Below are 12,345 nucleotides of genomic sequence, written 5' to 3' on the forward strand. Positions count from 1 at the left end.
CTACCTGTCTAACTTCCAACCCAAGTGGAATTTCTGGATTTGGTGTCCATTTGCCCCTTCAAAAATCCAATCTCCCAACACTGCTTCCTGTGGGTGCAAAAGGTGGCAAAGAGGTCATTTTTTGTGTGTTTTGACCCTTTAGGCAACCCATAACTTGATGAAATACTTAGGTAATTAATGAAAATGCATAATTTTCATAACAAATCTAGAAATACAAAGTTTTCATCCAGAGGATCTCCCAATTATAAGAGCGCGCCAAGTGGCGCTACGCGTTGGGCAGAAAAATCTGTTTTGAAACCAAAAAATTCAAAATTGACCAAATTTTCTCCAAATTTGCTGAAATTTGGACTGAAAGTCCATCATCAAGTATCATGCTCAGCCAAAGAAGCTTTGGCCAAGATTTTGAGCCTATCATGCCTTTTGCATCGTTTTAGTGCCCTCCTAGTCTTGCCTTCAGGATTTTGATCCTTGTTTTGCAAACATGAGTTCATGCCTAATAATGATTTTTCATGTGCCTGAGAATGTCCTTGTCTTTGTTTTCCTTCGCCAATAGCTTCTCAAGCTGAATATTGACCCTCTCAAGCCAAATCTCTCGATCAGCCTCTATCTCTTGCTCCAATAAAGTGAACTTTATCCTCCTCCTTTGGGCAGCTTGGCGGTTTTGTCGAATGCTTTGTAACTCCATGACTGTATGCTGATCCTCCAGTTGTTTGTTTCACTGCTCCAAATAGTTGATGACCCATTGAGCTCTCTGCAACTTGTTGGTCAATGCATCTATCTCGACCTTCTGCTGCTGAATAATCTCCCTCAGCTTTGAGCTAGGAGAGCTCACATCATCATCAATAAGTATGAAATTAGTGTCTTGGCCTCCTAAAGGGCCCTCATCCTAGATAGGCTTCTTGCCTTTGTCCTCTACCTGTACCTATGCTGCTGATGATGGCAACGAGACCCCTTCCACCCCAGGTGGAGATAGTACTCGTCGGGCTGCTGCAAACAATCCTCTCATGCCTCTCTGATAGGTGACATATGTCGGCACACTAGTAGTCTCTACCTCCTGACCTCCATACTAATGTGAAGGTTCACCCACATCATGGACAACCTCCTGATGAGCTGCTGAAGCTGTGAAGAACTCACGGGAAATGAAGTCTTCCCATGTGATACCCTGCAAGCCAAGCTGATGTACAACAATGATCTTGATGAGCGCATAATGGTAAATACTGTTGTACTGTTGTTTAGGAGTCTTCTTCTACACAAGAGTAGTCATCCTCTCGATATTTCAACACATGAAATATGGAATGTTCATCATCTTCACTCTCGTGAAATGCATCAATAATCTGATATGGTATGCATAGAGGCGTGAGAAGTAGCCCTCACAACTGAAGTATCTGATAATGAGTCTCATCAACGATGCATAGGATTGTTTCAAAAACCTGAATGGGAAGCTGAGCTATTTCACGTAGATGGGCCTGTTGTATGGTTCATAATGTACTCTTTCTACTTGTTGTCTTTTGTTCCACTCCTCACCTACATTCGATATTCCCGTTGCTTGAGAAATGGTCTCTGGTGTTAAGGTGAAATTTACACCAGCAAGAGTTAGCTGACCATTATGCAAAATGCAAAACAAACAACCGAGCCAACTCGTGATGATGCTGAATCTGAGCAATCATTTCACAATACTGAAAGCATGACTGCTGTTGGAAACAAGCCATGGCAAGTGGGTAGGCCTGCAATTCAGTCAATGAGGTGGGCTCTTCTCTGACATGTCTGCCACCCTTACGAGGCTTCCTCGGTGCATGAAGTTCTGTGTGAGAATCACTGTCTTGTTCATATGATGACTCAGTGTCTGTCATGGTGTTACAAGTCTATGCCAAGTGAATGTTTGACTTGTTGAAAATGAGAATTTGGTGCTTTGTTTCCAATTGCCAAATGTGTGCCAAATAGGAAAGGACTGTGGGAAATATGGACAACGGGTGTATGTAATTACAGTCAAAGTAATAACAGTCACTTGACTGTATTTAGGAATCTGGGGTTTGATATGGAAAAGTGAAATTGTAGGGTTTAGGGATAGGGACAAGTGGGGAATGAGTGACTTGGGATCATAAGGGAATAGGGGATTGGAAATGATAATATGATTACAGTGATAGGAAAAGGAAACAAGGGATATATTATTTTAGCACCAAAGTAAAATTTCAAAACTCAAATTCAAACCCTAAGAGCAGTTTTCATAAGAGGACAGGGTTTGAATTTCAACATTTAAATTCCCCAAGTCAAACTTCAAGACCACACCAAACACTATTCAATAGCAATTGCAAGGTCAATCGAACTTACTCGGGGCAAATGGGAGTGAAGGCAATGACAAAACTGGTTGTTGGCTCTGTGCACCGCGCGCATAACCCAGTGCGCCGTGACCTGTATGTGCACCGCGCAACACTCCAATACACAGTCCCAGCCTCAAACATAAATTTTCGCTCCTGCACAATTTTGCTTAGGGTCTTTGACAACTTCTTGTGTGCAAATGACACTTGAATGGTGAAAATATCTTGTATAGTCATGAATTTGATTTTTGTTTTGCAACAACCCACTTTCTTATGTTTTGAATTTGGCAGTTTTCACTTTTAATACAAACTCTGTTTTTTGTTTCCATTTTGACTTTTTTGACTTGAATGATGAAACTTTTGTCAATTTTTGCAGGGATGGTTGGCATTGGATTTCGGCAAAGGATGACTAGGGCTACGCCTAAAATACTCCATGACTGAAAAACTTTAAAAATTACATATTTATTACAAACAATAAATTTGACGATTTCTTCTTCAAAATAGAGTTTTGAAGAAGAATCATTTTCAAGCATTATTGATAATGAAAATTTTGGAATGGAAACTTATTAGGAACATCCTCATGTGCCTGCTGGCATTATTGGACACTTTGAAGACAAAATTTGTGAAACCCTAGACCTAATAACTGAAATGACTCTTGGCTGACCAAAAGACCATCCATAATGACTGTAAAATTGACTTTGATGAACTTTGATGATCAGACACGAACCAGCAGGTACATGACATGAGGGAAGTATGGAGACAAGACCCTTTCGTCAGAAGATTGATGCTCCTAATGGAATGCAGATGATTGAGCTGAATGAGACACCAAAAATGAAATGTAACAAAAGAGGTTTTGATCTCTGACGGAGGGCTGAACAGACCGACTCTAACATCTATAAAGACAATATATAACACAAGCATTATTGTCTCTTAGGAGGCAATTTCTTTTTTTTCTCTCTTGAGAAAATTTCATTTTTGTCTTTCTAGAGACAACACTTGGATTAGAGACAATATGTATTTAAAACTAGCTATTATCTCTCTAGAGACAATAAATTTTTTATTTAAAGATCACTTTTGTCTCTCTAGAGACAATATAAAACAATGAATCCAGAAATATCTCACCATTGAAATAAATCAATATAAAACACATTTATTTGAAAATAAACTACAAAATTGTTGATTAATCCATGTTAGCGCATAGTGGAATCAAACCTCCAACCTCCTGCTTGTAAGGGAGGCACTGTTCCATTGAGCTAGAAAACTTTAAAGAATTATGTGAAGAGTTATGGAAAATTTTTATTATAATTCTACCCAAACAATGGAGATGCCGACAAAGAGAGGTCAAATATCTATAAGTTGAGGAGAATTACTATTTGATACTCACCGAGCAGGTCTCACCCAAAATGTCATCTCTTCAGTATGTAGTCAGGAGGCTTGTAAAGTCCCTTAAAACAATGGAACTGGCAAAAATAAATGCTGCAGTTTCTTTTATTTGGAAACAACGAGGACATTTGCTACTCGTCCAACAAGCCATCCCAAACGTCAGATCTTTTCAATATCAGTAGTGAGCAGGTTTGTAAGGTCCCTCAACAGGCACATTGATATACTTTGCTTGATTAGGAAAAATATTTGTTAGATTGGCATCCAACTTGGACAAGTGCAAAGTAACCACCTTCTCATCTAGATGCTTAGGAAGCACATACACCTTCTTCTCATACTTCCCTGATTTCTTCTCATTCCAGAGCTCTAATTGATAAATGATCTGTACCAAAACGTAGAGATTATGTGCCATCTATGGAGCATCCACCTATGTAGCAATGGATCATATGCAACAATATAATCAAGGGATTGGTATGCTTGAGTAATCTAGTATGTACAAGAAATGGTTGTAAGGCATTAGAAATATTTACCTGGTTTGTAAAGGAGCAAGACATGACAAAAATTGGGTGGCCAATTGCACAACCCAAGTTCACCAGACGTCCCTCTACAAGAACAATGATGCCATTGTTGGTGTTAGGGAACACCCACCTATCAGTCTGAGGATTGATGGTAATCTTCTTAACACCAGGGAAAGTTTCAAAGTCTTGCATATCAATCTTGTTGTCAAAGTGGTCGATGTTACAAACAATGGAATTGTTCTTCATTTTCTTCATGTGATCTACTATGATGATGTCATTGTTTCTAGTGGTTGTCACAAAGAGATCAATAGTGCTAACTACATCCTCAAGGGTGAGAATATGAAGGCCTTCCATAAGCGTTTGCAAGGCACACATAGGATCAATCTCTAACAATGAACCTAGCTCCAGGTACTTTCAAGATTGCAACACAACCCTTGCCAACATCACAAACCCACAAACAACAACAACCTTACCAGCAATGATGACATTTGTGGCTCTCATAAGACCATCTAGGAGAGAGTGCCTACATCCATACAAGGTTTCAAACTGCAAAAAAAGAAGGAGAATCACAATCAACACAAACTGCATCTCAAATAGAAAAATTTTGAAGAAAGAAAAGATCTGAGAAATTTGGCCTTGGAACTATAATTCACAATAATTCAAAACTTCAATACAAGTACAATCAACCTTCAAAACCTTAGCTAATATTAACACATAATAACCAGATAATTGACTATATGTAAAGGTCCATGATTTTAAATATGAATATCCTTCTACACCCACCATGAACTCACATTGATTCAACACCCTGAAAACTGTTTTTTTTTTTTTTTTTTAAATGTAGTGGAAACTAGTGAATCCTAAAATGTAATGGAATGTAAGCTAACTATACCAAAAGCATCATGATGTGATCTCAATGACACTGATGAATCAAGGCAACTATCTAGAGCAGTGCAACTCATAACATCATGAATGAGACCAAAATTCCTCCAAGGACATATCAGATCCATCATCAGGAAGCTGGTATTGCATGATTAAGATTAACATTAAGATTAAGATACTTCCTAATGCTCTAAAGAGATATAATATAATACTGTCAAAAGTGATAAATAGAGGTATGAAATTTATCATATTATACTATAAATTGGTATAACAGTTTGATGATGAGATCCTAACTGCTTTAAAACAACCACAAAACTCATTGGTAGAACCAAAACCATAACAGCTAATCAAGATTCCACATCTCAAACACCCTGACAAGATCTTAACAAAAAAAAATCCACTAGAAAAGTGTGAGTCAAAAATAAATGAGAAAAAAATTCAAATCCAAACCACAACACCTAGACAAGATCCTACTTCAAATCACCCTGACTAGATCTCGAAAATCATACATCTACTTGAAAACATCTATTAAAAAACAACAAGTGAAAAAGAAATGAGGCATGAGTCCAAATCCAAATCACAGCATATAAGAAATATCCCATTTCAAAAACTCTAGACGAGATCTCAACATCCCCACCACGCCCCCCTGGAAACTGATGAGCACCAATATTGTAGCAAGAATGCTACAACTCCTAGAGCTACAAGCTTTAATATATCAACCTGGGGTTCATACAAACTTGGAGGTGACAGTGTTGTATACACAAGTAAAAGTGATGGTTATGAATTTTTGCACTGTTCAGCTGGCGAGAGACCACTAGGGCTTTCAAGCCAAACTTCTATGGATTCAAAATAAGCTTGATTGCTAACAAGAGAAAGAGAAATCTACTCTTGGAGAAAGCTTGTCTACTGCAATAAGGAAAATGATTAAAATCTTATGCTAAAAGCACATCATTCTCTAACTAACTGCTGAGAGACTATGCTTTACAAGAATTCCAAGCTAAGATGTATGAAATGCTACTATCCTAAGCATGGAAGTTCAAAACATCAACATCACTACTGTGCATGTAAACAAATGCAATAAATCTGTTTTTTCTTTTTATTCTTTTTATGCAAAATCAAGTGTAAACCCTAATCTCCTTTTGTGATGTGGCAGGTAGCTTAGGGATTCTGGTGGATGGTTGGATGCTTGGGAGACCCTTAGGTACGTTTGTGTGGCTTCCTAGAGGTTTTCCCTCAATTCGGCCTCAAAACAGGCCACTACAGGAAAACCTACACAATGCCCTAAAAACCTACAGGATTCCCTGTATTTCTACAGGATACAACAAAGAGAAAAATGATGGGTGTTGGAGGCAATAGAAGGCTTATGGAAGGTGGTTGGTAGGTGGAATGGAGTGAGAAAATGGCTAGGGTCACTCAGAACTCAAAACCAAGGTTAGGAGGTGGTTGGATTTGCTCAACATGTTTGGAGGAGTTTCTATGTAAAATGATGAAATAGGTGAAGGTATTGGTGAAAGCATAGAATGATTATGGATGGATGAAGTTGGAAGGTGGTTGCCTACTATGGGATCTCTCTCTACTTCTGAAACACCTGCTCTACATCAAACATTGATATTTTCCAAAAAACATGTAAACAAGAAGAATTCTAATAAGCTAGAAAAACATAGTTTAATGAGCTAGTTGTCTACTTCATGCATGAAGAAAATTGTAGAATGAAATGGAATCATTGATAAGATCCACTGTAAGAATGGAGATGGAGGAGATGGTAATTAAATCCCACACTTTCAAACTGATCAAATGATGATTCAAGTATAGTAAAATCCAAATTCTATAAGAAAATAGAAATATTTCTTTTGGGGGCTGCATAGGGGTCCTTTCTTCAAGTCATGATCCCTGAAGGAAGAAGTAAGGCCAAGACAACGACTAATAGCTTTGTGACGCTTTTTCCTTCTGACCTACTACTGAAGTAAAGCACAAATGGAAGCAAACTAATAAACAAACTAATCAAATCTACACTGCCTGCAATGAAATGCTTCTAAGGAAAATTTAATCATGAATCTATGAAACTAATCTAAGCATAAAGATACAAGAAGAGGAGCCTTTCTTGCTAGGGTTGGGCCATAACCCAAGAGCTTCAGCCCTTTGAGTTAACTCAGTATTCGATCATGAAAAAACTCATTCTCATTATCAAAACAGAAAATTACATAGCAATGTCTTCCACAAGTTCGGAGCTAAAAAATAACTAGTGTTTTTACAACCAAAATTAGAATCCTAAGGAGGTTCTAGGCGTCTTTATTTATACAATTGAAGTCCCCAACTACTTCCTTAAATCTAGGGAGGCTCGGCTCCCAAAATCAACATGAACTAACTTTTTGGCTATCACTTGCTCGACTGCCTTTTGATGTTCATGACTTGGCTGCTTGTACTTCGAGCTGATGTGATTAATGGAGTAATATTCGAATGAGGAAGGAGTAAATGAGGAGGATTTACCTCCTACAATCTCTCTCCCTTGCCCCATTTGAGTTTCAAACCTTAATCTTGCCAAAATTCCTCGATTTTCTCTCTCAAACCCGCATTCAATGCATATTAGTCCACTAGGAATAATATCTCACTTTAACTCATCTCATTAAACAAAATATAATCAAAACATTTAATAAATTGTGAGAAAAGTTGATTTGACTAAGCTAGGAGGTGACTTAAGATCCATATAGTTACCCAATGATGAGTCTCATCATCACCCCCTGCTCTGAGCAATTCAATCAATATCCCTGTCTTTCATAGCTCTAGTGGCCTCCTTGACATCCCATGCTTCTGTTGTGGTTTCCTCTTCCTGTGCATAGAATCCTGCCTTCCTTTCAACCTCTTCCCACTGCTTTCTTTATTTCTCTTCCTTCCTTCCTTCTAACATCCCTAAGAGTAATGGTGGACTGAGTCTCAAACCAATCCAATTAAATTTGAGACTTTGGATGGTTTGTTTGTACATGGGTGTCCTATTCAGTGCTTCTCTCATCTTTTGAGGAGAATTTTACTCTCTGATTTCAAACTATATGTCAAAGTATTCCATCTCCTTTGTTAATCTTGAATGCTGTCATCCCCTAATAGTCTGAACATATCCTCAAAATTTGTAATTGCTTGCTCTTGGGTAGCAAGATACCTAGGTGCAAGTTGAGGATCATTTGCAATTAAATTATGTGTGCTAATGACAGCTATTGGATTGGACTGCTGATCTCTTATCATGAGAGGCCCAGTTTGTTCCTTTGCCAATATCTTATTCATTGTTGCAACCCTTGCTTCCTCATGGTTCATCAATGATGCCAAATCCATCAAATGTAAATCCCCCAGCTTTGCATTAGGGTCCCATAAATTCATATCTGTCAAAGACATGTTATGCAAGTAGAACTCATACATCTTTGCCTTATCCTCTAATGTACTTTGATCACAAAGATCAATGATCTGTCTATAATCTTGGAATGACATAGTGCCTTTCTATGCTAGGGTCTTGATTTGGAACTGTAGCCACTATTCCTTAAGGTATAATGCATAGGACTTAGCTGGCATCTTCCAATGGATTGCTTCCAAAGATAGACTAACCATGGATTCCAATTGATTCTCTCTTTCTTGCAGATGTCCTTTCAACCATGCATTTTCTGTCTCCAACTTAGCCTTCCTCTCTGTCCCTCAGGCTACTTAGCTCTCTCCCCATCTCTTTGAGATTTTCCTCCATGTGACCAATGTCCTCCACTCCCTTGCACTTGGCAATCTACATCCATCTATGTGTTTTGGCTCTTTCTTTCTCAAGTTCAAGGAATAATGGAATGGAAATTTTTTTTGGAATGACCTTTCCCCCCCAATAAATCTGTAGTAGGAGTCAAGGTTAGGTTGAGGACTAGGTTCCCTTAGCTCTGGGTCCTCTCTCTTTGTTTCTAGCTGCATACTTCCTTCCTTTTCCAATTTTTGAGTTTCCTGTAGGTTTAGTAGAGTTTCTTGTAGGACTGCCTCTGCTTCCTGTAGGTCTTGTTGTGTATCCTGTAGGATGTATTTTCTTTTGGATGAGATAGATCTAGTTACAGAAATTCTCACATAGGTCATAGGAGAATTAGGGGAGGTTTGTGCTGAGGATCCTTCTTCTTTAGTTTTTATAAGAGGAGCCATCTTCTCCTGCTGTTTAGGTGAGTCCTCAATAACAATGGGAACCTTGGTTGGAGTTTGGGGTTTTCCCTGCCTTGTCCTTGTACTTTTTCTTGTTCTGAAGTATAAGGGGGTTTTCCTTTGTCTTTTACCTTTTTGTTTGATAGGGATGTTAAGCCAAGTGAGGGGAGATTCTGCCTCTTTCTCAGTGGGTACTAGAGACACCCTGGGTGACTCCTCCTTCTCCTATACCTCTTCTTTTCCGTTGCTCTTTTCACCTTTGTCTTCACCCTCTTCTTCTCCCTCTAAATCCTCATCTTGTTTATCAGTGTCCTCCTTGACATATTCCTTTGTTTCTTCGTCAACTTATTCCTATTTATCTTCCTCTTCATCCTCATCTATCTCCTCTTCATCCCTCTCTGCTTCTTCTCCATCCATTTTGGTCTCTTCTTCATCCTTTTCACTGACAATAGGGATAATACCATATGTGAGGGCTTTGATATCCTCATCTGTCTGCATGTCTCTGCCCATTGGATAGGAATTCTGAGGTTTTGAAGGGCATATTCTATGATAATTCTAATTAACCCATGGTGGGCTAAATGTTGGTAGTTTCCTTCCTGCACCTTTATGCTTGTATCTATTAGTGATTGCAGAAGGAAGTATGGTATGCTGAGCCTATGATGAGGAGGTTTTTCTGCTCCAAACCTCAATTCTTCAAGAAGCCTAAAGTGATATCCATAAACCACACAATACCTACCTTCACATGATATGTATTTTATAAGGTGGTAGCTCACCTAATTCCAGGTGTATGGTAGGCTTGTTCTCCTTACTCCATTCTTGTCTTCAATGGGCTCCTCTCCTCCAAAAATAATTTCTTTTTGGAATTTTGGCTATCCCCCTTGTATTCCTTTCTCCAAGGCACTCCCAGGGGATGTGTGGTAATTCTGCTTATGAGTTCATGGGTGAGCTCTATGGATAGGCCTCTCACCACCACAATGGCATGGGTTCTTGTGAGTGGAATGAGGGAGAGAGTGAAATATTGGGGTACCTCATCATCATACCCCCTTAATTTCTCAAAATACCTCATCCAATTATACCTTGTGAGGATTTCTAGCACAAGAGGGTGTTGGTGAATCCTCACACTATTGATGGGCTCCCTTCTATTAAACCCCCCTGTCATTTTGTCTGGTGAATTTTGAGGAGCAGAGATGTATGATATGAATTTTGTTTAAGGAGGAGATAGGAATGGAACACTTGTGGAACTATTCCTTTACACAACTATCAAATTCAATCAATCTAGGAGATTTTTTTGTCCTTTTCACTTGGAAAAATGGAAGGAAATGTAGAGCCTACCTCCTCATGGTGCTTTTTGTAGCCAACCCCTATGTTTCCTTCTCTAAAACTACTCTCTGCCAATCCTGTAGACTGCCTGACTGTATCATGTATGATTCCTGTGTGATCTTGTATGATTTCCTGTGTGATCCTATAGGAATTCCTGTGTAGGAGAAAGATGAAATTTTTCTCTTCTGAAGGTTCCTTAGGTATGAGAGTGACTTTGCTAGAGTGAGCCTTGATAAAAGGAATGCATGAGTGCATGGGTATCAATGTTTGTTTCCTCTTATGGTCAAGTTGAGTGAGATGGTGTGCTAGTAGTTGAGGTATGAGTTTATATTTTTGGACTGTTGGACCCCACTACCACATCATCATTCCCCTCTCCTCGTAATCATCTCCCACTTTGGGTATCCCTAGTCTCAAACGCTTCTAACCTCATTCTTGTTTTCTTTGACTTTACTTCTGCCATGTGTGTGGGGACTAACTGTTTGTTCCTCACTGACTAAACGAAGGTGGGCAAGTTAAATGGCCACCTTTCACTTATAAACCAACTCTTCCACAATATTTACATCTTTTGATTACATTGTGCAAATGAGAGAGTGAAGGGAGATACTTACCTATGGTGATAATACCTTGTTGTGGTTTGTTGAGGACATGAGGTGCTTGTTGTGAGTTGGCTACTTGTTATTTCTCCCTCCTTTTTCTATATATATCTTTCCCTTTTGATGATTTCATTGATGTGCAGGTAACTGGTGTTGAAGATGATTGTGATGCTACTGTTATCGAGAAAACTAGTGTCCATTCAGAGCTACTAGTCCCACTAAGATGGGTAGCTATCTTAGAAACAAATAGTTTAAAGTAACTTGTGTTTTCCTTTATGAAAGATAGATGAGAGAGAAGCAGAGAGCACCAACCTCAGTCTTTCACTTGGCTCCTTGCTTGTTTCCTCTTTGCTTTGATAGAGCTTTCGCCACTCATTTCTCACTTGTCCCGCTTCAAAGAACACCTGTAGAGTCAAAGCAGCAAAATACCATCAAAGCATAGAGATCTATAACCATAAACAATGTATAATTAGATGTACATTAACCATACATATGTATAAACAAATACAAAATTCAGAGATATACAAGTATATGGAGGAAAACTCAAATAGCTTTATTGATAGAAGTAGTAGAAGAGAGGATTACAACCCAGTGGTCTAATCCAGTGCCATCCTCCCAGCATGAAAGCGCTCTTCACCTCATGAAAAGCTAGATCACAAAACACTATAATGTTTCCCAGAGAAACCAACAACACTTCCTTACAAAATACAAAATTCCAACCTCTGGATCTGTAGGATGAGGGATCCATATATAGATATTTGCAAGTGGGTGAGTCAGCTTCTGGGATTTTGATTAGTGTCATTTCACTGATAGTTCTTGGTTCCACTTGGAGATTTCATGATCTCTTACACATCCCTGGGCGAACTCAGAGAGGCAAGTGTCAAATGAGCAGTTTCTAGAAGATTCTCTGGGTTTCCACCTAGCAAACTGCCTCTGCCATTTGTCTGCTCTCACTCATCGCACCCTATAGAAGGGATTTTCAGTATGCATTGCACCCTTTGCATGTGACAAGTGAGATGCATCACACCCTTAGCATGGAGCAGTCTGTATGGTCTAGTTTTGACCAGTTCTGAGCAGTTTTTCAGGGAGAACTTCTGGGAAATGATGTAATCAGTTGACCTTGTTCCTTTAGGGGTTTAGAAGCCCTTGGTTTATGGACATATGTAATTGGGGTTGCAGTGCCCAAATATG

At 38.9% G+C, this 12,345-nt stretch overlaps 1 pseudogene; it reads right to left on the bottom strand.

The window, feature by feature from the left end:
- Window positions 1-3,873: 3,873 nt before the first annotated feature.
- The window catches only part of LOC149183292 (adenosylhomocysteinase-like), a 166,804-nt pseudogene continuing 158,332 nt past the window's right edge, over window positions 3,874-12,345 (bottom strand).

This window comes from Pinus tabuliformis, chromosome 3_2 (assembly GCF_031772625.1).
Source record: "Pinus tabuliformis cultivar Carrire ecotype Pingquan chromosome 3_2, CPIR1, whole genome shotgun sequence".
NCBI classification, from domain to species: Eukaryota; Viridiplantae; Streptophyta; class Pinopsida; order Pinales; family Pinaceae; genus Pinus; species Pinus tabuliformis.